This window comes from Balaenoptera ricei, chromosome 9 (assembly GCF_028023285.1).
Source record: "Balaenoptera ricei isolate mBalRic1 chromosome 9, mBalRic1.hap2, whole genome shotgun sequence".
In the NCBI taxonomy this organism is placed as follows: domain Eukaryota; kingdom Metazoa; phylum Chordata; class Mammalia; order Artiodactyla; family Balaenopteridae; genus Balaenoptera; species Balaenoptera ricei.
In genome coordinates, this window is record NC_082647.1 from 51,147,870 (window position 1) to 51,173,724 (window position 25,855).

Genomic DNA, 25,855 nt, shown 5'->3' on the forward strand with positions numbered 1-25,855 from the left:
TTCCTTTATTAATGATAACGATCTATACTCTACAGTATGGAAAGTGTTCATCTTAATTTACAGCTATATTTTTTTATATCTTTATTGGAATATAATTGCTTTACAATGTTGTGTTAGTTTCTGCTGTACAACAAAGTGAATCAGCTGTATGTATACTATAAAGGTCATACCTCTTTCCATTGGTACCAGAAATGTATGAGGGTACCACACTCTTACCAACACATTCTGTTTTTAAACTTCTTGGTGCTTGCCAAACAGGTGAAAAAAATGTTTTCTCATAATAGTTACAATTTGTGTTTCCTATTATCCTGAAAGAGGTTGAGCATCTTAAAAGAATACCTTTAAAAATCACGTACCCTCCAGTCCCTTTTGGAATAGGCAGAGGACAGAATAGAATAATAATTCAGAAACAAAGGTCTCAATCAGCTGAAAGATAATCGTAATAAGTTCCCTGAGGACAAGCACGTGTCTTTTCCCTTTTCATCTTCATTGGTGTGCAAAATTCACTATAAACGTGTGTCAGGTTGAATTTGTGTCACATTGGTATAAGAGGGGGAGTCTTTTTCATATCTGCCCTTCAAACTTTGATGTTTCCCTTTCACGGGTTTGAAAGTGCCTTCCTGAAAAAGTCAGTTCAAAGAGTTCAAGTTTCATTTCTTGTTATAATATTACCGTCTGAAGGACCCATTAAACGATAATACCATTATTTCCGTGACTTTTTTGTTGTATTTTCAAAATCATGGTGTATCTGTGAGGAAGGTGTCAGAACCACATTGGTCTCAGAGTATGAGGAGAAAACATTCTGTGAATTGCTTGGACTCCAAAGCTTGAAGAAAAGTTTCTCAACGGTCTGTATTTGCTACCACATTTTTCATATTGCATCAGCCAGTATTAAGTGTCAGTGAGTTACAGCTCTTTGGTGCATTAACCTTAACTCTAGGACATTTACCAGAGGAGTTCTGATTGCTTGATCCCATGGGAAACATTAGTATTATAATCTACATTATAGCCAGTAGTGAAAATTTTATTAGAATGCAGAATGATATATCAAGATCTCTAAAAAGAAAAGAATCATTTTTGCAATTTGACTTTGCAGCCATTAAAACTTTCTATAAACATAGATCTATGCATCCAATAAAGAGCATCCAAAATGAAGCTTTTTGTACACTCAAATATTTCAAATTTTAGGATAAAACAGTTAGTGGCAATAAAGTCGATATTTATGTTTCTTGTTCTGCTCCCTTAGGAGTAGAAAAATATCTGTTTTTAGTCACCAAGTTTCATGCTAGAAGCCACGTAAAAAAAGATTATGGATTAGATCTCATTCCCTCTCTTCTTCCCTTCCTTCCTCTTTGCTTCCTTCCCTTTCATCATGTATTAAGGAGCTATCACATGCTAATCACTGGGATAGAGTCAAAAGCGTATGTAATTGAGCTTATAAGTATCACCGTATGTTTTCTCAGCCTTTGTATGGGCAATTTTTTTTCCTTGAAAACCTTTCTGCTGTCAACAAACACCAAGAAAGTAGCTGATTTCACAGCCCAGATCTAGTGGTAAAACACCACTTTCTTGTGTAAAAATTCATGCAAGTGCCAGAGTGCTTGAAATTCTATCACTAGGGTTTTTATTCATTTGGTTCAAAGCATTACCCACAAGGTCCCTGTTTAAATGTAAATATATAACTTGAAATAGATAACAAACTGATAGGTACTGATATGATATCTGGGATTTAAAAAATTAGATTAACCGTCATCTAGCTGAGAACTGACTCCTGAGGAAACAGAAACCCCAAGTGGGTGATGTTTGATGAGGGATGGGGTAGACCAGAACATGGGATATTGCTGGAGATTTGAGAGGATGCACCAGGCAAGGGCCCTACAACCTAGGTGGGTGAGGATAGCTGCTCCATCGTCTCTGGATACTAGGAAACCTGGTGCTGCTGGGGCCACGGTCCCTTCTCTGGGTATCTCTGCCCTTCCCTCTTAGGCAGTGACTGGCATTTGTGGTGAGCTCCCTGCTGTTTGTAGGATGAGGACTAAGCTCCCCTGCTGGCCTGTGCTCTGTTTTCAACTCCAACTCTCATCTTGGTCTCTGCTCCTCTGCTGACCCTCAGCCAGGGGAATTATCCCCCAAAACCAGCCTGATGCACTTTTCCCCATGCCTTTGTTCCCTCTGATGCTTGTGTTGAGGATGGTCTTCCTGACAAATGCTGACTTATTTCTCAAGGCCCAGTTCAGAAATCCCTTCTTCCTTAAAGACTTTTGTACCTTTGCTATCTTCACATCCTGATCCCCACGTAGAGCTGATGCCCCCCTTCTTTGGGCACTCACTGAATTCTATAGCACTTCTAGCATGGCATCTATAACTCTGCAGCACTTAATGGTTTCCCTGTCTATCCCCCTTCTAGATTCCAAGCACCTTGAGGGCAAGGGCCATGTCAAACATATCTCAGGGTCCCTAGCCTCAGTGCCTGGCAGATAGCATAACCTTATACTTTTTGGCTAAATAAGTAACAAATCTATGAATGTCTTAGAGAGGAGACCTAGTGATGTATAGAAGAATTTATAGATTAGGAAGATCGGGTTTTGCTTCTCAAAAACTTCATTTGATCAGGTATTTCTTGAGCACTTAATACTTGTGTCACTGTGATTTAATCACAGGTCCCATTTACTGACAGCTTCGTGTACTATCTAATGCTCAACACAACCTAAGACGTATGTATTATTATCCCCTTTTTTTTGGATCAGGAATTGAGTCTCAGCAAGATTAATAAATTTGTTCGGAGCTCCACAGCTACTATTCAAGGTTCAAAACCAAGGCTGTCTGACTCCAAAACACTGGCACTTTCTGAATTGCTGCAGTAAGCTAGGGACCCAGGGGATGGAAAGGTGCTGCAAGCATTTGCAGTCTAGTGGCAGAGGATAAGCATGCACCTTCAACTCTATCTAATCCCAGGCATTGGATAACTGCTATAATAAAGGTATAAACAAAAAGATTTATAACCAAACACTTGTGTATACTCAAGAGTTTTACCCTCACAATATATAATTAACCTCTATTGTTCACGTATCTTATAAACAGATATGAAAATAGATTCATTGCAACTTCAAGTGCATACATTGGGTTGCATGCACATTATGATACTTTGGTTTCTCTCAGTGAACCAAATTCAGCCAGTGATCACTGGCCTAGGGCTCACCCAACTCAGGGAGTGTCTGTGAGTGACAGTCCAAGGTTTGCCTTTGTTTGAATTAATAGCCTTGGCATTATGGATTTAAACATGGAGTAGACTGGCAGGGTCACGGTGGTGGATTGGAGTATCAGGATTAATTTAGAAGTTGTTTGAGGTCGAATCTGAACCACGTCATGCTGTAGCCCATCCGAATAGGTGATGTGTATATTCTAATGAATAAACTGGACAGTTCATGAGGGGAAAGCACTAATAGTGGATGGGAATGTAGCCAAGTGAACACATGAAGACCAAAAGTTTGGCAAACTCAGGGAATGGTTATTTGGGGCAGAGTGGGAAAACATATGGCCACTCAGACTAGACCACCCAGGCTTGGTTGGCTGATGTGCTAATCACTGTGGTGTGGATGTCTGCCCAGCCAACTCCTACCTCCTGCTCTCCTTGTAAAAGGACTTGGGTGGGAGAGGGTCCAGATAGAGGGGGCAGAGAGACTCTATCTCCAGAGACAGTCATCAGGAGAGACACTCCAGTGGGGTCATCCTGATGCTAACTTGTTCCCAGTCAAGATGACTTTCTGAGAGGTTGTTCTAGGAAGTAATCTGGGCTTTTAGTTTATCCTTGAGAGATCTGAGGGGTTAGCTGAAGAGAAGAGCCAAAGGAATTAGAATTACATTCTGATGAGGTGGCAGAAACCCCAAAATAACAGTGACCTAAAAAAAAACTCTATTACTATTTCATATTAAAGAAACCCAGATGTGTCCTTCTGGACCTGATATCTCACTCTACAATGTCAGGGACCAGTCTCCTTCTGAGCATGTGACTTATAATACATGACCCAAGGTGGCTGCTCAAGCTCCTGCCATTGCATCCTTATTCCAGAAGGAGAGAGGAGAAAAAGGGGAAGAAGAGCATGCTCCCTTTAAGCACAGTTCCTAGGTGCTGCACACAGAACTACCTATGGTTGTACACCTAGCTGCAAGGAAGGCTGAGAACTGTAGTTTTATTCAGAGTGGCTACATGCCCAGCGCAAAATTAGAAGTTCTTTTATTAAAGAAGGGGAGAAATAATTTTGCAGGACAACCATCAGTCTTTGACACTTTAAAGTAGACAGGAGGAACCTCTTGAAGTTCTGTGAGCAGTTGGGGCTGAGATCTCAGGGTTGGTCACTCCGGGTCTGCATCTTGAGCATTACCAGGAGCTGCTGTATGCTTGTGGGCTGAAGAGAAGGCAAAGAGGGTAGAGAGTGAGCTTGTTTTCCGAGGCATGGCACATAACAAGCAGTTGGATCCTGGGTAGACCCACCATGTGGATCAGCGACATCTCCTGACACCTGCTCCTCAGAACAGCAGTTCTGCAAAATGGTAGAAGGTATGACTCAAAAGATGAGGTTCTAAAATAAGCTTTGTGCAACACTGATTTACAGACATTAAGCAGGCCTCTTTATGGTGAGAAGTCTCAAGACCTTTAGTGTGGACTAATGAGTACTCTGGAACTCCGAGAGGAGAATAAGGCACTCAGCGTTTCCCCCTGTCCACAGTGCATCTCCAGGGTCCTGGGGAGCTCGCCTAGTGGACTTCTCAGAGATAGGCAGGATAAGGGACTCTGCAGTTGATTCTCCTGATGCCGTCTCTGACAATGTGAGTGACAGCAGATTGATGTTGCAGGGGGAGATCTGGTGGGGCAGCAAAGAGCCGAAGATGCTGAGGCTCAAGTTGAAAAAGTAGGAAGTTATTTGCAATCCGGATGAAGCAGCAAAGGCACAAGGATTAAAGTGGAAACTCTCAGATAAAATGGTGTGGAAAGAACTCTGATCCTTTTTCCAGGATGGCAGAGGGAGAGGACTTGATTGTTCCCACCTCAACAAAGATTAGCAATGTGTTCAAACTCACAGGATTGGGCTCACTCCATGTGTAACCCACAGGCCAAGCACAGAGCCAGAGCACCATTAACCATATACTTCCACAGACCTTAGCTTTTCTGGATACAGGGCTTATCATCAACACTGTTTGTAAGCTGAAATGTAGTCCTCCAAAAATATATAGGATTATCCTTCCCCCAGATTTAAAAGTTTGCATTTAGGTAAAACTTTCCCTTTCCCCTGAAAGGTGTAGGGAAAATAAACTTCCATAGTAGTGATTGATGGTGGTGGTGATGTTTGTATGTGATGGAGAAGTGGGACTGGCCTCTCCTCTTTTCCCCTTTTCTCCGCGTGGGGTTCTCTACGTTTCTTTTTCTTTGCAAATCTCACCTTTGACAGGGTGAAGGAACAGAGGAGGAACAAGAGAATAGTTTTCTCTTGCAGCATACATCCCTCCTCCTTCATCCTATGTTCTATTACTCCTGACTCAGTCTTTCCACGTTGACTGAAACATGCTGCTCTGACAGTCTTCTGGATGTCCCTTGTCCCTTTCCATTTTGGGGGTTCCCACTGTGTACTTCGTCTTTACCAGAGAGATCAGAGCTTGCCTACTGGCTTTTCTAAATGTTGGGAGTACACAGCCATGGCTTTGTGAGACTGCACCTCCACAGGGGCGCCTCGGTCATGGTCCAGGCTGGGGGTGGGGGAGTGTTCTCGGCTGCGACTGAGGAGCAGGTAGGGGATCTGCCAGAAGGTACCGGGTGAGGCCTGAATTCCCTGTGCGTACGAACTCTCCCAGTTATCTTTAACCTTCTTAAAGCTGCCCTTGTTGATTATTTTAACCTGATTTTACCAGAATAAACATGTTCAAGGTGGAAGTTAGAGGTAAAGGCAAAGTCACACTCATTCTCCCTTCCCTCTGCCCGTTGCACTGATCTGGCCACTTGGTGCAGCTCTACAGAGTGGAAGAGAAACTTTCCTAGTCTTGTTTGTTTCCATGTCCATTGGAATTTAAAGTAGAGAGCAATTGTAAGTAACGGAGAGTCTCTACTTTCTATATTTGAAGATTAGTCCTACAGAAGGTTTTTCCAGAACGACTTGATATGACCTAAGGAATGTTACCAGCACTGCCTAGGGACACTGTTCTATGCACAAGCATGTCTCACTTGGGAGGATCATTTGCCCCAAAGCTGTGGAAAACCAGCAGAGGGAAAGACAAGAGAATCCATCAACATGTGATCTAAGTCTTGGTGGCTATTTACTGGATTCATAAGCCTAAATTACTGATGAAGAGGAGAGAAAATAGCAGAATTGTGAGCGGCCTTCATAATCTGTGCTAAAGGGGAGAGGCACCTATACACCTGAGGAGGGTGAAAAAACAAAAACAACCCACAGGCATCAAGAGGATGAAGTTCAGGAAGCTCTGGCCAGGGCCGCTTAAATAAATCTGTCCTGGACCCTAAACTTGAGAATCTCCCATTGAGACCTGATAAATGTGCCACTTCATTTCTCTGAGTTGTGTCTTCCATATGTGGCTAAACACTTCAACACTTCAGACCACATCCTTTCTGATCTCACAATTTTTCCGAACAAAGTGGGTATGAAAACCTGAAATCTTGGATGTAAGAAAAAAACATCTGTGGACTGACCAAGCAAAATGTTGAGCTGCCCGAGGCTGCAGAGCAGGGAGACAATATAGGCATTTACAGTCCGGGCCTTCTGGAATTCTCGCTGAGAAGTGCTGGATGAAGTCTTCATAGAGGGCTGCCTCCCTCCCGGCTCCTGCCCAAGCTGCTCCCTCTTTCAGACATCACACATCGCTGGCGACAAACAGAGAGCTTCTTTCTTTCCCCGAGTGGGAAAAATAGTCTCAAATTTTGTGATGTGTATGAAAGGGGGGGGGGGGTATTTTTTACTTTTTATTTTTTACCCTCATTAAATATTTTGAAATCAATCTACATTCACTGCCCCCTTCCTCCACCCCATTCCTCACCCCTTTCTCAGTGGCACATAATTTTTAGGTCTAGAATACTTTCAAAACCCATAAAGAACGAACTTCCACTAGCCAATTGGTTTTCCATCATACATGTCACATACATAAACAACATATGTGGCACTATCCCACATAACACAATTAAAAGATGTAAATACAGGGTCTTTCAGATAAATCAACAGCGCGAATAAATACACTATCAAATGTTTTACATATGTGCATCTTTAAAATTATAAACATGCACATCTGTTTAAGCTGTGTATATGCAAAGTTGACACACAAGTAAAAGTTGGTGATACTATTTCTCTACCCAAACTGTTAGAGAAATGTCCATATGTGTGTGAGCAGAAAAATTAGGCACAGTCTAAAAACAATATATATTTCCAACATACATTTTTATATAAAATGAAATTATATACCCATCTAACTTGGCATTTGCATTCACCTCCTTTGTGAGCAATATGTTGAAAGGATGGTTTTATTATTTATATGGTGCCTGCTGGAACCTGCTAAGGATAATTATGACTGAGGGATTAAGGTAAAACCAGACCTGTGATAGAAGCTCAGACCTCACCCTCATCTGGGGTAGCTCTGTGAAGTGGGCAGGGATGCAACAGTAAAATGAAATGAGTGGTGATTCAGTGACACCAAAGGGTGCCTCTGCCTATAAATATTAGTACATCTGCACAGGCCACCGAGAGCTGCCAGTCACACTGGTGTCATTCACATGGCAGCTGGGGGGCGGGCAGAGGCCAATTTTCTGTCAGGCAGCTCAGTGCATAAGCTCAGAAGCTGGGTGCAGAAGGAAGACATTCTAATTCTCACGCCTACTCCTTTAAAGTTGACATATTTTGTGGGTGCCAGTTTCTATCATACTGCAAAATAATTAGCACTGAAAAACACACTTTTTTAATGTTTGAAGAAGTCGGGATTTGGTAACTGTTCTAAACAAAAAACAATCACAACCACAAACACATAGGTAATTGGGGTCCCCAAATGCAAAATGACCTCATGTGCAAGAGGGAAGTGATATCATGGATCCTGATCCCTTGATGCAAATATCCAAACCCTCTCAGGTCCAACATTCACGGACCTGAGGCCCAGGTACATTGGATCTCTCTCTCACTCTTCAATGAAGGGAGAAAATCCAGCCAATGTACATTATCTCAGAGTCATGGGATGTCCCCTGGTGGTGGGCCATGTAGTGGCCGCTTGGTCTATAAGACCCAGAGGGGCTACAATTTGCTCAAAGAACTGGTTAGTGACAGAGCAAGATCTAGAATCTGGGTCTAGTCCAGCAACCTTTTTTTAAAATTAATACTTTTTTTCAAGTAGTTTTAGGTTTACAGAAAAACTTGAGTGAAAAGTGCAAAGAGTTCCCATATGCATTCTCTTCTATCCACCCCAATTTCCCCTATTTTTTTTACCATGTTGCATTAGTGTAGTACATTTGTTGCAGCTAATGAGCCAACATTGATATATTATTATTAACTAATGTCCACAGTTTATATTATGGTTCACTCTTTGTGTTGTACATTATATGGGTTTTGACAAATGTAAAAAGACGTGTAGCCACCATTATAGTATTACACAGAATAGTTTCATTGCCCTAAAGTTCCCTTGTGCTCCACCTACTTATTCCTCCCCACAGCCTGTCTCCAAACCCTTGGCAATCACTGACCTTTTCCTGTCTCCACAGTTTTGCCTTTTCCAGAATCTCATATAGTCGAATCATACAGCACATAGCTTTTTTAGATTGACTTCTTTCACTTAGCAATATGTATTTAAGGGTCCTCCATTTCCTTTGGTGACTTGATAGTTCATTTCACTTTACTGCTGAATAATATTCCATTATTTAGATGTACCAAAGTTTGTTTATCCATTTACTTATTGAAGGACATCTTGGTTGCTTGCAAGTTTTGGCTGTTATGAATAAAGCTGCCCTATCGGTAACCTTTTCAACTATAGCACATTTCTTCCATATAGACTCAACATCAAACATCAAGACTTTGCAAGATCTATTCCTAAAAGTGATTGCATCTGGCGATGTTTGAGCCCAATCAGAACTTTCCAGTAGTACCTGCCCTGTGCAAACTCTGTACTTCCAAGAGACCCCTCTATTCTATCTCTGAACCTCCCTAAATATAACATACCCATTCCAATGTTTGTTCTCTTATTCCCATCTCTTTATTCTATTTAGAATTTTTTCTTCCCTCCAATCTGACAATCTGAATCTTATTCACCCTTCCCATCCCCTTCACATCCTACCTCATCAATGAAATATCCCCTCAACATTGAGAAAAGAGCAGTCAGACAGATGCTCTTCTACCTAGCTCTTCTACCTTACTAGCTCTGTGCCCTTAGGCAAGTTACTTCTTGCGGTTCAGTTTTCCTATCTGTAAAATGGATTGAATACTATTAACATTTCAGGTTCTATATAAAGTGCTCGGAATACTTCCTGACACCTCAATAAATGATGATGCCCTCCTTCTCCTCTTATCACTGTCATCATCACTGCCAAGTCCAGAATCGATTTCTCCTTCTTCCGGATTCACATAGCCGCCTGTGTGTGTCCATGTCACGTCTCCAAGCTAGAGTGTGTGTGGGGGGGTGGGGCAGAGGGAGTGCTTAACCCTTTGGAGCCAGGCAAGGTTTCTGAATTGCATTCTTTTTGATATTAAATTGGTGAGTTTAAACAGCAACTCCTGTGTTTATGGAATCCTGTCCCATCTAACCTCTTTGTGTCTGTGTGGGGTGTGCAGACATCCCTAAACATCCATTTTTGCTGGGGTTTCAGCAGGATGGTCTTGTTGGGTACCCAAACATTCCTGAACGAGTAAGAGAATGCAAGTCTCACTGGGGAGGTATGGGAGTTTGTGGCTAGTGTGCTCTTATGCTTTTCTCTCCATCACTCATGGCTAAGGATCCCACTGGAGGATAATTCAGACTCTCTGGTCTTCTCTTGTTGGTTTCCTATCCCTAATTCAGGCTAAAGCTGGGGAGGGGACTGAGATGAGAGCCCAGCTTTGAACCCACAATGATGAGAGTTTTATTGGGGGTGAGAAAGTTATAATGAGTAGGAAAATTAGAAAAACAAGTAACTTGTATTTAAGTGGCCCCTTACCAACCTGATGACATCTGAGCGTACTATATGTAGAAATAATGCAACATTATTTATGTACATATTCCACAGACTTGTGGGATTTGGTACCTGTAGAAAATCATCAACTCTGCTGTGTAGGCCACATAATCGGTCTTAAGGTCTTATAATATGGATCAGCAAACATTTTCTGTGAAGGGCCAGAGACTAAATATTTTAGGCTTTGGGGGCCATATAGTCAGTTGCAACTACTCTGTTGCCATATTGCAAAAGCAGCTATGGACAATTTGTAAACAAATGGTAAACAAATGGGCAGAGCTGGTGTGTGTTGAAATATAAATTTCATATAGTTTTCACGTCACAAAATATTATTCTTTTTTAATCAACCATTAAAAAAATGTAAAAACCAGTTGTCTGTACAAAAAGAGATGGCAGCCCTATCAGGCTGTATTTTGCTGACCCCTGCTTTGTAAAATCACAGAGAAAACTGGCTTAGTCAGAATTGGCGTGAATCAGGCCCAGCTCTTTGATGGGGTGAAGATGATGAAAGAGGAATTTGGTAGCCCTTTGTCTCATTGCTTTCAATCTGAGCCTAAATCCATAGATCTACCAAGTCACCTCATGTTAAGTGGTCAAGTCAGTGTAGTATTTCTCAGTCTCGGCACTACTGACATTTTGGGCCAGATAATTCTTTGTGTGTGTGTGTGTCGGGGGGGCGGGGGGTGCCCTGAGCATTGTAGGATGTTTAGCTGCATCACTGACCTCCACACACTGGATGCCAGAGGTACCCCTCTTCTACTCCAGTTGTGACAACCAAAACCATCTTCAGACATTGCCAATGTCCCTTGGGGGCAAAGTCAACCCCAGCTGAGAACCACTGAGTTAGTGAAACAGCCAGAGTGACAGAAAATTCGGTAAACCCTTACCAACCAACTAACTGGCACAGAGAAGTGTGTGTGTGTGAGTGTGTATATATGTGTGTGTGTGTGTGTGTGTGTATGTGTGTGTATGTGTGTGTATGTGTCTTGACGGGGCAGTCTTCCTGAGATTCCCATGGAGGAGGGAGAAGAATAGTTTGCCTTCTCAAAGACAAAAGTGTAATCACAAAAAATGCTTCCCCTGAAGGGGGCACAACCTCAGGACAGACGACCCTGAGGTCCCATCGTTTAGCAGAGCCCTTTCATTATCAGGTAAACAAGTCAGGCTCCACAGCAAGTAAATAGGGCTCTGAGATTTTAATAAGGCCTTTATTGCATGATCACTCTTTAAATGGCAATTTAAAAAGTCTTCTGTTTTTAGTGGGGAAAAATACCTCCTCCTTTCAATGGAGAAGTAACCTCAGCAAGAATGGAATCATTCCATTTTTTAACCAGGAGAAAAAAAAAAGTAGAGAAAAAAGAGAGGATCTTTCCTAGGAGGTGGTGGCGAGTGTTTAAATTCAAAGGAAAGTTTGCATGAACGGATTTAACCTGGGCTTCCAGTTAGAAAATGTTGACTGAGAACTGCTATGGTGTGGAGAGTGGTCACTGCTCAGGGTCTGGCCCCTGGCGGATCATCAAGAGAAATATCCGTCATAGATGTCGTATTAAGAACTTGTTGCTTAAACAAACAAGAAAACAGACAAAAAAGCACAGGCTGAATGAAACATTTGGCATGGTTTTTTACTTTACGGGACACCATTCTGCACTGGTTCTTTACCATTTCCAGTAAAACTGACATAGAAGCATTAGTTTTGCCATTGAAACAAGTAGATGCTCTGTTGGCACTGCCTTTTGCTTTTCTACTGCGGCAGCTATGGCTATAGGAAAAAAGTCAAGTCTCAGCTGTTTGCCAAGAGCCTCCCTAACTCACCACCTCCCATCCAAAATTCAAAAGAAAACAAAAATAATCCAAAAGCCCTTTGATCCTGTGGAGGAAGTTAACTGAAATTACCCAAGTGGGTTACTGCTCTTCCTTCACTCATTTGCCACAAATCAGTTTGTTTTTATTTGCCTCAAAACTCCCATTAAATAAAATTTGTCTTGTAGTACACAGATCATTTCCCATGACCAAAATGCAGATCTGTCTCCTTTTCCTAGTAAAGAATCTGAGCTATGTTTCTTTTCAACAAATCCCTATTCCCCAACCCATATTATACATTTCACCATGTTTTGTCTGCTTGTCTTCTGATTCCAGCTGTGTCACTTTTGTTATCATGCTTTTGTGTCTCTGGACAAACGTCGTAGGGTAGCAGCAAGGCAAGGATGCCTCCGGTACACTATTAACCCACACTCGGTTCTTTTGAGCCAGCATCCTAACCAATGACCTACACCCTCTCTCTGTCGACGGGAGCATTTTTTTTCCTAATGCATATTTCAGTCTTGATTGACCATCAACCATATGGCACGATTGTCCGGTGGGTAAGTTTATTATTAACAGCTCACAGCTGGAGTTACAATAACTACACACGGCTGTGACATTGCACTAATTGACCAAGACACGTCTGAGAACAAGATGCAGAAAGTGGCCCGTGCAAATTACTTCAAGCAGAAATGGAGAGCTTAGTGGGAAACACCGGTTTCAGATTAGAGGTTTCTATGTTAAGACCAAATTGGTGTGGGGAGAGAGGCTGGCTAGAGGAAAGGGGAAAGAAAGAGGAGGTACATGAGTCATGCAAAGGCATTCTTCTGAGCCTCCATTGGGTCTTTATTGAAATGAATTATTTAAATCAGATTCCTGTTAATAAGAAAGAAGCAACCACACTTACAGTGCCATTAATCCTGAATTTTTAAGTGCTCAGACAATTAAATCACTAAATCCATTGGGTACCTTCTGTCCATATTTCCCTGTCTAGCCTCGCTGTCATAGGCGAGGCTAAGCAAGGTTTGAGAACAGCGTGTGCTGTGTTAGCTACATCACTTAGCATTAAAGTTGAGGAAGCCCGAGTTTGGAGGGAGCCTGAGTGTTGTCTGCACGAGCGAGCGGGGTGATGAGGGGCAGGGACACTGGCCAGGGGTTGTGCATGAGTTAACAGGCTACCACCGGATCCTCTGGGGAAGGCTCCTGGAAATTCTGGAATGTGAATAAGCTGACTGTGCATCTCTCAGTAAATTTCTTTCTCAGATGTTTCCAGCCAGTGCGACTCGATTGAGAAATGACTGGGGGAGAAGAGGGGAGAAAGCCAATAAGCTCAGTGTCTTATAAATCAGCAACATGGAGCCGAACTGGAACTGTCAAACTGTGGAAAAACCTGCTGCCGTGCGAGCTTGTGAGTCTTTTCCAAAACAAAATCTAACCCTTGCCTTGCTCTCTAGATGGGAGAGGGCTTAATTCAAGTTCATGGAGGAGTGAGGAGTGCAAGAAGAAATATGGTTTGCTAAGAAAATAAAAAAGAATCAACTCAAGGTAGTGCATATGCAACATGTTCCAAGTATGATCTTGGCTCAGGGACAGAATTACAAGTGGGGTCATGAAGACTAGCTCAGAGCTGTCATTAGTAAATCCCGCCAAGAGATCCAATAATACTCTCTGCTTCAAAGGCAAACTAACCAAATAGCCCTGTAGTCTACCAATGGCAGCATCCCCATTTTATGGATGAGGAAACTAAGGCACAGAAAAGGTAAGTACCTTGCCTGGGGTCATGTCCAGCACCAGAATCCATGCTCCCAACCACTATGGCACTGGGCTCTCTTTACAGACATCACAGACTCCAGGTTATAAGCCCTGCTCTAGGCAGTAGGCAGGTCTCATCCTGACGGTTCACATTCTAAGAAAGTCCCGCTCTGCCATTCTGTGCCTCAAATGCATCCTGAGTCTGGAGTTGTGCCTATGTTGCTTAATCATTCCATACCTATACGTGTCTGAGATTGTTAGTGCTTTTTTCCCCACGTCTTTATACCAGTTGCTGAAAAACAGCTTTAAATTTGGAAACCCAGGCTTTTGGAGGCTCCAGTTAGGTTTCCAATGGCAATTGTAAGTCTGCCAGATTGCACTGTCCCCGACATGTGGAGGCGTGAGGGTCAACCCCCTGTGCACCAGGCCTGAAGTTCAGTTACTGTTGCTGGGGAAACCATAATTGAATTTCCTGAATTATACACAGTGCGATAGAATGTTGACTAACCATATTTATTTGCCTTCCAGGCCCTGTAGCATCTGTTGTTCAGCTCACAAAGCGTCTATTGACTGAAAGAGGGGTTTGTTGATCCAGAAAGCTGCGATGGGCACATGAGGCAGTGGGAGCTTGAGGACTCCTGTGCAGGGCTGAGATTTCTCATCCAGTTCAGCAGTCTCCAGCCAAATGGCCTGGCACCGGAAAACCCGAGAATACGGCTGAGACCCTCGCGTGAAATTGATCCTTTTCTCCCCTGATGCACTCACTTCTTGTCTTAGGGGGAGAGAGAAGCAGTGCAGGAAAGGGGTCATATGGAAAAGGAGAGGAAGCAGGAAGGAGGCAGAGGGGATGGGAAGGGAGAGACAAGTGGTAGAAGAGGGTTGCAAGGTCAAAGGCCACTCTGCACAGGAGAGGATGGCTGGGGACAGGGTGTGGCTTGGGGGATGGCTCCAGAGGTGAAGGAGACACATTCCAGCCCTCCAGGGGTTAACTGCCTAGTTGGGGCTCTAGACACTTAAACATATTATCAAAGGTCTACAAGCAAAGAACTGGGGAATCAGAGGAAGGGTCCCTTAGCTCTGATGAGCAGGTTGGGAAAAGATCTGTGCACTTGGTAGCATTTAAGATGGCCCTTAAAAGATGAGTAAGATTTCAGTGGGTGATCAGCTTCTTGAACTCAGGGAGCAGCATAAGGGAAAATACAGGTGAGGAGGGTGCAAAAGCCTCCAACGGATGCTGGGGATCCCCTGAACTTGCCAATCCAGCCATCAGCTTTCCCAAATCCTCACTGCTACGCTGAGCTGGCAAACGAACAAGTGACTTCTCTGGGGCAGAGAAACGCAGTGCAAAGGAGGGAGAAGGTAAGAGCATCGGCTTCAACCTCGGGGACGTGGAGGCCCAGAGCCCTCCCCTCAGACAGGGTGCTCAGTCTGAGGGTCACAGGGTTTTGCAGCTTGAACTGAAGTCTAGGAGTGTCTTCTATTAGAAATTAGTTTCTGTTGAGGCGTGGAAGCTCTGACCATCTGGTGTGGAGTGATTTCTTCCCTGACCCTCGCTCCAGTTTGGCGTTTCAATAACAGGCACGGAGAGTCACACGTCCAGAACCCTGTGACACCCCTCTTCTGATATCCCTTTGTATTTACCATCGGACTTTCCAAAGAATCTGCTTTGTCCACCGTGTTGGAGAGAGCATTTTCTTCCAGAACAACAAGGTGAAAAGAAATGACTTTTTTCTTTTTCTTTCTATTTTAAAAGCTTTTTTAAAGAGACATTTCAAGCATTTCCAGAGAGTAGAGTATACGGCACGTGAATCCTCAGGCTCTCATCATCCAGCTGTAATAAAGTCTCATCTCATCTCTCCCCAAGCAGAACTTCCCCAGCATCTCCATGGCCCATGGTCCCAACCCCTGGATTATTTTGAAGCAAATCCCAGAGATCGTATCATTTCATCCATAAATACTTCCGTACTTATCTCAGTAAGACAAGGACTTTTAAAAATATGCCATTACAATCCCATTGTCATACCTGAAAATAACAATTCCTTAACAGAATCACTTTTTGGGTCAGTGCTAAAACTTTCCCAGTTGACTCATAAATGTTTATTTACTTATAAGCAGGACAAAGCCTCCACACTGCATTTGGTTATTGTGTCTCTTAAGCCTCTTGAAATCCGTAGGTTCCCCTTCACCTTTTCTCCTAGCAATTTGTTTGTTGAAGACACTAGGTTATTTCTGCTGTAGAGTTCACCACATTCTGGATTTTTCAACTCCTAATGAAATAAAAATAAATCTAGGCAATGATAATCAATGGCTGTGAATCCACTTGGTGGAAGGCCAACAGGAAACTTTATAACAGATGAAAAGCCTGACGGGACCTGATGCCACCGATCCATCCTAACATCTCAGGATAACCTGGTGTTCATATCTCCTCCTATGATAAATTCCTACCAAAATATTCTACTGGAGGCCCACTGAGCTCCCAGCTCTAACTACCAGTTAACAGAAAATACAAGGGACAGAAAAACATGAAAAACCACATGATAGGCTTTTTTGTTCTATTTTAATGCAGCAAACGTTTATTTTAAATTTATTTGATTACTCTGTTATTGTCAGGCATTATACTGTGATGTTTTCCTCAAGGATTACTGAGGTATTAGGTATATTTATGCCACTAAATGGACTCCGATTTCTGTAATGTTTTTGTTCTTTTGCCTGCTTTGCGTAGATTTTAATCTACTCTCTAATAACCAGTGACAGTACTATAACAACTTCTGTAGCCTCTGCGATCTTCCTCCCTAATCTTCCTCCACCTTAGCCCCTCCCCACAAGGTTTATTCCATTTTACTGTGGATTTAAAAACCAAATATCAACTTTTTCAGAACTTACAAAAGAAAGATTCTAAGTGAGAGCTAGATAAAGAGTGCCTACTAGTAAATACATAAATAGTAGTGACCAGACTTCTGCAATAATTAAGTTTTTCTGTTTTTTGGTTTTTTTCTCTCTTTCCTAATTCTTGACTGCATTCTGTATAGCCCTGAAGTGTCTGAATAAATGAGATGTAACCCAGTGTTCGTACACTAATCGTATTAGATAGAAAGTTTGGTCACAACACCCATCAATAAGCCATAGTGTGCACAGGAAAATGGCAAAAGTCCAAGGTGGAAAAATCCAAGACTGCACATAAACATGAAAGTTCGATAGGAATGTCACCTGGATTAGGCCATTAGGATAAGCCCATGTGACAGCCTTGCTGTTGACATTCTCTTCTCAAAATACCTTTTCCTTTGGATTCCATGACCTAACACTCTCCTAATTTTCTCCTACCTCTGGGGCTTCTCTTCAGTCATTTTCCTGGCTCATCTTCCTCCTCCCGGCTATTAAATATTGGAAAATTTCAAGGCTTGATCCACTGCCCTCTTCTCCTTCACATTCTACACCCTCCCTCTGTGATCTCGTCCACGCTTATGGTTTTAATTATTATCTATATGTTGATGACTCCTAAATTTATATCTCCAGCCTAGACTCTCCCCAGAGCTCCCAATCATAAATCCAGTTGCCTCTTCAACATCTCGACTTGGCCATCTCACAGTGCTTCAAACTCTGCATGTCCCAAAACTGAACTCATAGCTTCTCCCTCAAACTCCTTCCTCCTCCAGCCCCTGAATAAATAGCACCTCCATCCACAGATGAGCAAGCCAGACACTTGGCAGCCATCCCTGACACCTCCTTCCCCTTCCCTGCCATGTTCATTGGATCAGGAGGGGTCGCTGATTCTCACTTCCAGCTCTGTTCATGTCTCTTCATCTTCACAGCTGCCACCATGGTCCAAGGTCTCAGAATCCCACTCCTGGATTATCTCCAGAGCCTTTCTATTCTCCTCATGTCTACTCTGTGTCCAATCCTTTCTTTGGTCAGTATTCTTTAAAAATAAACCAATCTGTTTATAACTATATCATCTTCCCAGTGCCTTTAGGATAAAGACTAAAATCCTTACCATGGCTTATAAGGATTATTATGCTACTGGCCCGTACCTCCTTCAGGAGCCTCATTTCATAACCCTCTTCCCCTTGTTCTCTGGGATCTAGCCATACTGATCCAGGAGTTTGGGCCTCAGGACCTTTGTACATGCAGTTGCCTCTGGTAGGACTGCCCTCTTCTCTTCTCCTCTTTAACTAGCTAATTCCGATGTGTCTTTCTAAATTCAATTCTTATAAAATGTCTCCTTTGGCTGCTGGTATGTCTCCCCAATGCCATAGTCACAGTTCTTATTCTTTATGATTGAAATAACTTTACAGCTAAGGAAACTGAGGTCCAGAAATGTTATATAACTTGCTTGGCAATCATACATCCAGGTAGTGGCTGTGCTAAAACACACCCTGCAATTATCTCACTTTAATAATAGCTAGATCTGTTGTCAAGTATTAGAGCTCTGTGTCAAGTTCTGGTCTCTAAATGATGTGTAGAAGCTGGAGTGAGTTGAGAGAAAAGGAACATGCTAATTAAAGGGAAGGTGAGTAAGACCTCTAAAGAAAGGTTAAAGGAGATGGAACTGTTTAGTCTAGGATGAGGTAGGGACATGGGAAGAAAAGGAGATTTAAAGTTTTCAAGTTGAGGAGGTTATTACAGTGGAGATGGCAATAAAAATATTTTTTTGAATGACAAAAAAGACAGGGTACAAAAGGCATGTTTGGTCTTTTATCTCCTTAGGGATGAGAAATTTTAGCTGGAAAGGGTTTGGTTTGACAAAAGAAAAGGTGACTAAAAATTTGAACAAAATAAAGTTAGTCCAGAGTCTTTTGGTGTAAGTGGTTAAAAGCAGGATCAATAACTAATCTAACTTCCGTGGTGGTTTCAGTGTTGACTTACCTCAGGCGGGAAGCTGGGCCAGCTGACCTCATGAGGTTGTTTGGAATGAATGAAGGAAAGAGTGGATGTGAAAGTGAGCATTGCCATCGGTCTCAGGCTAGATGGTGCTCCTACCCCGCCTGGTGTGGAAAGAGAAATATTGAGTGGCATGCGTCCCCAAGATCTCATCAGCTAGCTGATCATGCTCAGTTGGCCTTATCTGGTTCCCAGGTGTTTCCATTTATCTCTGATAAACTGTCAGCCAAGAGTCAGCTTTGGAGTGGGAGGTGGGGGAATGAGTGGAGGGGAGGGTAATACCCCAGATGTTTTCCGAGAAGATGGGAGAAAGTTATTCCACAGTACTAATGCATTTCGTCATCCTCTCTGCCTGCAGATGTTAAATTTGGGAATACTTCCAGGTTCCCTTTTCTCTCTTAAAATAAAATTAGTTGTTATTTAAAACACCAGGACCCAATCATCCCCAGGGATATATCTCTTTTGCATATGGATGAAGCTTTGGGGGTTTAAGAGGATTCTAAGTTTTACTGGCCGTATTTCTTCCCATCTAACCAGTCCTGTGGGCTTTCTCCTTTGGAAATCAGGAAAAATGATAATAAGCAGAGGTGGCATATACTGAATGCCTACCATGTGCCATATAAAGTCAAATCTCCACGGCAACACCATCAGGGCTGGATGAAATTCCATTTTACAGATGGGGAAGTCACCCCAAAATGGTTGTTTCCCCAAGTTCACAAAACTACCAAGTAGCAGAACCTGTTCAAACCCAGGACTGTGTGACTTCAAATAATAATTGCAACCATCTTTAGAGCTTTTTTATGTGCCAGTCATTCATTAAAGCCTATGGAGTAGGTACTATTAGGTCCATTTTGCAGGTGAGGAAACCAAGGCATAGAGACATCCAGCAGCCTGCCCCAGCTCACACAGCTAGTAGGTGGCAGAGTAGACAGCCAGGCAAACAGCTTGGCTACGACCCTGTGCTGATTGTCACCCCCTTTCTACACTCTAGAGAGCTGGGGTTGGCTGGATGCATTTTCTTTTTCTCAGAGTAGCTGATCTGAGCTTTCAAGGTAGAAACTTCTCTTGCCTGTGTTGTCTTATCTTTCCGCTGATCTTCTGTTGTTTGAGCAGCTTCAGGCCCCCCACTCTGTGAGAGCCTTTGCATGCCAAGCCATTGGTTACAGGTGGCAAGGTTGTGGCTCCAGTTCAAGTCTCTCCCCAGGAGTTGGATGTTCCAGAAAGGACACTCTGTTCTGTGGGGCCGTCTCTCTGGCGCAGGCTTTGATCTGGGAAAGGATGAGCCACGCTGCAGAGCCGAAGCCATCTCCCTGCCTTGTTTACGTGAGAGACCTTCCAGGACTCTGTCTGCTTTTGGGGTGGAAGTGCCCTGCCAAGAACTCCAGCTCTCCAGGCTGGCTGTGCGGCCAACACACCTCCCACCTTTTCGATGATTTCTCTGTCCTGGATAGAGAGCAGTGTCTCATAACAGTTTGGAGACTACAAAAGTTTCCCTGGCAGGATGAATGATGGACTCGGCAGCATGTTCTTGCCTTTTGGAGTTGCCCTCCAATTTTTCCAGGCTTGATTCTGTAAATCATTTCATCTTGTACAAATACTGGGCTGTGAGTACACGTGATCTCAAAGGCGAGGGTTATTTGAAACTGCATTTAAGTATCTATCCTCCCTTCAACAGATTAATGTAGCTTAAATTTTTGAATAAAAATTTTCTTCTGTGTGTGCCAGTGCACAGGTAGTTCTGGGGTCTTTGAGAGGAAGTAGAATATGCTTCTACTCTAGGAGGCTTTGGAAAAAGGGATTTGTCTGCACATTGACAACTCATTTATCATCAAAAGCATTTAAAGCCCTACTCTATGCAAGTACTCACAAGGCGGAATGGGGTAAAGGGGGGGGATGAAATGGGGAAAACTCTGAAATGTTTTGAAAGAGATGTGTAAGCCTGAAAATGTCATTTAGAATATCCTCTTGCTTTCTGTCTTTTCAAGAAGATGGAAATCTATTGTGGTTTTCAAGATAGATTAAGGTTAAATAACTCACAGATTTGGAAGAGTATTTTGGGTAACTATCTGATGTATTTCATGTCACAGTTTATGCTCATTTGCCCTTATTCCAAAAAAGAAAAGAGAATTGGTTGAAGGCAGATTGTGACAGAGAAGGTCCAACAACCACAAGTTGTAAATGTTCTATCAGAGAAAGAGTCTTTGACATCTTTGCTCTTCTTCAACCTGTTGATTAAACAGTTGCCCAAATGCAGTGACCACACATTTTTGAAATGAGCATTCTTGAATGCTGAATGTTAGAAGTTATCTTGCTACTTTCTGGAGTGAAGACAGAAGTGCCTACCTTTTAACAGTACTTAGAGTGGAAGGCCTAACTTGTTTTTCAGAGTTAGAGCACATGCAATTCAGTGTGACCCAATGAGTTTAACAAAAAATGTAACAAAATATTCTGTTTAAACTTAAAAAAAATTTTTTTTAAGATGGGTAACTCTTTCCATCAAGCTATACCCGGCTGACAGAATTTTATAAGTTGTTTAGTAAATTTATAATGATGAAAGCCTATCACAAGGTGGTGTAAGCTGATTAGCTTGGGAGGGAGAGAAGAAGACCTGGAACCTTCTATATGTTAAGCCTTATAAAATGTTATTTCATTTAAATCTCACAGAATTTTCTCCTTTTCACATGTTAGGAAACGGAGGCTTAGAGATGTGACTGAACATTTCCAAGGTACAACTAACTTGTAATGGAATCATGGCTTTCAAACTCTGAAACTAAGGCTCGTTCAACTCACCAGGCTACTTCACTTACTACCTAGGAGCACTAATCATGGAGGGCTTCCCATCCGCCTCTTGGCAACAGCTCTAAGGATTTGAGACAAAGCTGCCTCCTGACCAAGGCAATGATGTCACATCTAGCAGGGGAAGTCAACTGGGTCTTGAATTAGGCTACTTGAACTAGGACTCCAGCTCTGCTGTTCACTAGCTGTGTGGCTTGGGACAAATTACTGAGACTCTTTGTATCTCACTTTCCTAATTCCTTAATAAAGGGGATAACACTCATGCCCAACTCACAGGGTTTCATGAATATTAAATGAAATAGAAAGTGTTTGCCCAGTGCCTGGGAAAAAAAAAAAAAAGTTCAACATGTGTATACATTTTCTCATTCTACTTGGAGCTTACACTATGCTTAGTTATTAATTTCTTTAGCATACAACCCGCCAGAATAAAACATGGAGATTCTTATGAAAGGCAAAAGTGAACACCTGTGAGCATGATTAGATACACCAAAGAAGATATGGATAATCTTAGAAAGCATCATGAAATGGCTGACCATATTTGTTTTTTAAACAAAATAGAGGTTCAAAATTAAGAAGTGAGACTAGAACAAAGGTGAACATTATAAGCAATTGCTGTGAAGCCCAGATACCTGTTAGTAACCAGTTACCCAAGAGCTACTAAGGAGAAGGAACCAGACTAAGGCAATGTGTCTTTGTTATAGTTGATTCCATCACTGCCATTGCTACCAGCACATTTTTTTTTAAAAGGGATTTTTAAAAAAGACTCAATTCTACCAAAAATTGAGTGTCGTATAGCCCCAAAAGTGAGATATGAAACACTGCCCTAAGCCAGAAAAAATAAGTTAGCCATCTGATCAGAGTATTCTTTAAAAAAGAATTAAATAATTTTTTGCTAATTATTATTATTATTATTATTTACATTGAACATTTTGAATTTTCCATTTTGTGAAGGATCTAAAGTCTTTTGCCAAGAGCAATGAGAATTGTGGGAAGAAAAAAGTCAACAACACACACCCCCTTTGTATAAATTCCATTAATTTCTATGCAATCAGAACACACATTAGCTGCCCTTGTACCAACAGAAAGCATGCTGATGGACAGACTCCATCCTGGGTATGTCAAATCGGACCTTTTCCAAACAACTCAGACAATTTAAAATCTCTCCTTGAAACAGAAGCTTACGTTTCTCTCCTAGATATTCCTTTAGGGGGTTTGGCTTCAGACTCTACTCACTCCACAAGCCTGCATCTCAGGGGTATGTTATTCAGCATTTCACCTTCAGTGGTGATCTCATCCCTCCCTGGTACAGGGAGGAGGAAGGGAGGGATTAATGATAATATAGGTCAGCCCTTCTCCATCTCCACATCTCCATGTTGTCTTGGTTTTGATCATTTCCCCCAAATTAAGATTTCTGCATAAAACCCCCGTGTCTGTGCTTGGCTGGCAGTTTTATGGCTGACCAAATTGTGCACTGGCCGGGGTTCTGGTTGGCTGAATGTTTACACAGGCTGTTAATCAGATGGGGAGAGGGGAATGGATGTGGGGACTGTCTGTGAGCTGGAGCGGCCCTGTTTGCTGTCTTGTGCAAGGGCCTGCACTTTGTTACTACAAATTACATAATGACATGTTACATTTCAAAGTGTATTTTTACTTCAGGGAAAATTAAACCAATAAACAAACAACCAGGGTGGAAAAAAAAAAAAAAAGAAAAAGAAAAAATAAGATCCCTGGTTTCCAGATCTTCCTCTTCGAAAAGGTTCTTAATTAAATTGTAGCTATAAACAAATCTTTGTTTTATTGAAAAGAGCACAACTGCATATAAAAGCTATTTTTAAAAATTAGCATTCGAACGTTTGCTGGACTAGGGTCTGGCCCGTGTTATGTGTTTTACAATCTGTTCAAAATGAAAAGGTAAGCTTGTGTAGTGATGGTAGATTTTCAAGTTTTGATGATTAATCCCTTTCAAATGCTGCTCCTGCTCTGCTTGAAAGGAGTATGTAAACACAGGGATTATCTTAGTTTTTCCAGGTACTGATTCAATCAGAGCTGTTCAGGGTAAGCATGAAGTGGCCAACTTTGGATTTTTGGTCATTGTAGAAAATCTGGGTCTCTCCCGAATACTAACTATATTTTAGCAACTTTAAAACTTAAAAAAAAAAAATCAACCACTCTAATTCAACTTCTAAACCTCTCACTGCACACTTACAAACACAATATTAATTCTTTTCTGTAAGCTATGGAAATTCAGTATATATTCAGGATCCCAGGTTATAATGATAGGCCTTTTGGGTCTGTATTATTCAATTATGCATGTATGTAATACTTGCTCAAACTTTTTTTCAGCATGAACTATGTTATCAAAAGAGAATGTATCCTCATTTTCCTTCCCCCAGCTAAGAGGAATACTGAAAATAAGGACACTTATTAAACTGCACTTTAAGTGAGTTATTTCACTAAATCAATCCTGTCCCACATCTGCTGTTATCAGAACCATTTGGCCTGGAATTCACTGGGTTTGTTCAGGTGTTTGGCTGCTATTAGGAATAGCAGCAGCCCAGTAACTGGCTGGATGAAAGATTGCCCCTCTTATATTTTAGAAACATCCCATGATGCTTACATTTCTTAGGCAAAATTACGATGTGACTTTGGATAATTTATCAGTACAATCCACAAAATGAAAAATCACAAGAGCAATTGAGATCGACTGTCTACGTCTTCCTGTTCAGTTTATTTATTTTTAAATTCAGGATGTTTAAAAAGAAACCTTTCCCCCTCAAGTCTTAGAAATAAATAATGGGGTTTTGAACCTCATAGTTAAAATTTCAGATTTCACAAAGACTGAAAAAAACTTAAGAAGAAGAAAGCATGGCAAAATAAAGGACAGATACATAGTATAGATGTTTTTTGGCTAAAATGGGACCATTGTAGACAATGTTATTTGGTAACAGCCATGCAAATGCATCAAACACCCCTATTTTATCTTGTGGCAAAGAATTCTCTCCTCTCTCTCATCTTCGATTCTTGACAGTCTGTTTGAATAATTAATTTGGATTACTTTATTACTTATGAAGGTACTCAACCCTGACCCAAATCGACCATCCTCTTTTCAAGTGGTTTTGTTTTCGACTTCAGGCGTCTTAGTGTAAGGATTACTGTCTGGGACATTCTGATGGGGCTTGAACTTGACTTTAGAGGAAACAAAAAGGACCAGATTTTTCACCATTGACTGAACTTGCTTTCACTGCCACCAAATAAACAACAGTCCAAAGTGAAGGGTCAGATATTAATCCAAGGCTTTCATTCTATGAATGACTAATCCAATAAGAAGGAAGATTTTGGGCTAAGTTATCGTCAAGGAGTTGCCTAATAGGCCAGGATATGCCAGTAAATGGATAAGATGTCTTCATCCTGGTTTTATGCTTAGCCAGCATTTGAAGTGATAGATGGGGGAAAAGTCACTTGTTGAATGAATCAATGAGTGAAAATGGGTAACATAATAGTAATAATAGTAGCAAGGCCTTTCCCTCTCAGTCTTTTTGATTGGATGTTCTCAATTTACCTAGGTTGACAACTTCTCTCTTCTGCCTACTTTGCCTTTCACGTCATGGTTTGTGTCAAGGATCCAGGGAAGTCTGCCATCAGCACCACAGCTCCTTTGCACAAATCCAGACAGGGGAAAGAGACAGGCTTAGGCAGAAGGAAGGGTAAAAGTTCAATTCTCAGATGGCAGTTCAGATTTAGAAAACAGAATGAGAAAAAACTGGTGGCGGCCATCTCACAACTTCTTTCACCTTCAACTTTGAATTTAACTCTTAAAATGTATCTGCATTTATTTCTATCAGTCTACCATCCCTATCTAGCTAGCTAGCTAGCTAGCTAGCTAGTTCTCATCTATTTTCCTATCTATTCCTCCCATTCTCTCCCTCCCTCTTTCCTTCCTTCCTTTCTTCCTTCCTTCTTTCCTTCCTTTTCAGAAATAAAACTCGTACTAATGCAGAAGTCTGAAATTAGGCATTAAAAGCTAGTACTACTCTTATTTTAGAGGAGTGAAGTTTTTTTCCTTGTTTGGCTTTAACTCTCTCTTTCTGATACTTATCCTTAATGTGATATATCAGAGAACCTCTTTGAAAATGTTTCTGTTTAATGGGGACCAGTGAAATGAAGGCCCTTAAAAAAGATAAAATGAAGCTTTCTGATATGGCTTGGTAGTTAGCAACTGCAGATGTCTATTTTCATACGCATGCAAATCTGTTTAAAATGCTGTTTTAAAGGTTAAATTATGTATACATATATAAAATTCATTTGTGTGTTTTAAATGCTGTTTAAAAATTTTAAATATATATGTATATACACACATACACACACACATATATATTTATATAGAGAGACAGAGACAGAGAGAGACCTAGAGAGACAGAGAGCGAGCACTTAATGTGGATTATATCAGCA

The 25,855-nt window shown here is 41.7% G+C and overlaps 1 long non-coding RNA gene across 5 annotated transcripts in view; it reads right to left on the reverse strand.

Moving 5' to 3' along the window:
• Positions 1-25,855, reverse strand: part of LOC132371486 (uncharacterized) — a 250,834-nt gene that overhangs the window by 59,521 nt on the left and 165,458 nt on the right. Inside the window, exon 6 of one of the 5 annotated variants that reach the window (XR_009504859.1) lies at positions 4,252-4,406. The exons of the other annotated variants lie outside the window; for them this stretch is intronic. This is a non-coding gene — a long non-coding RNA (uncharacterized LOC132371486). Of the gene's footprint in view, positions 1-4,251; positions 4,407-25,855 lie in introns of those variants that run through there. 5 annotated transcript variants of the gene reach the window in all.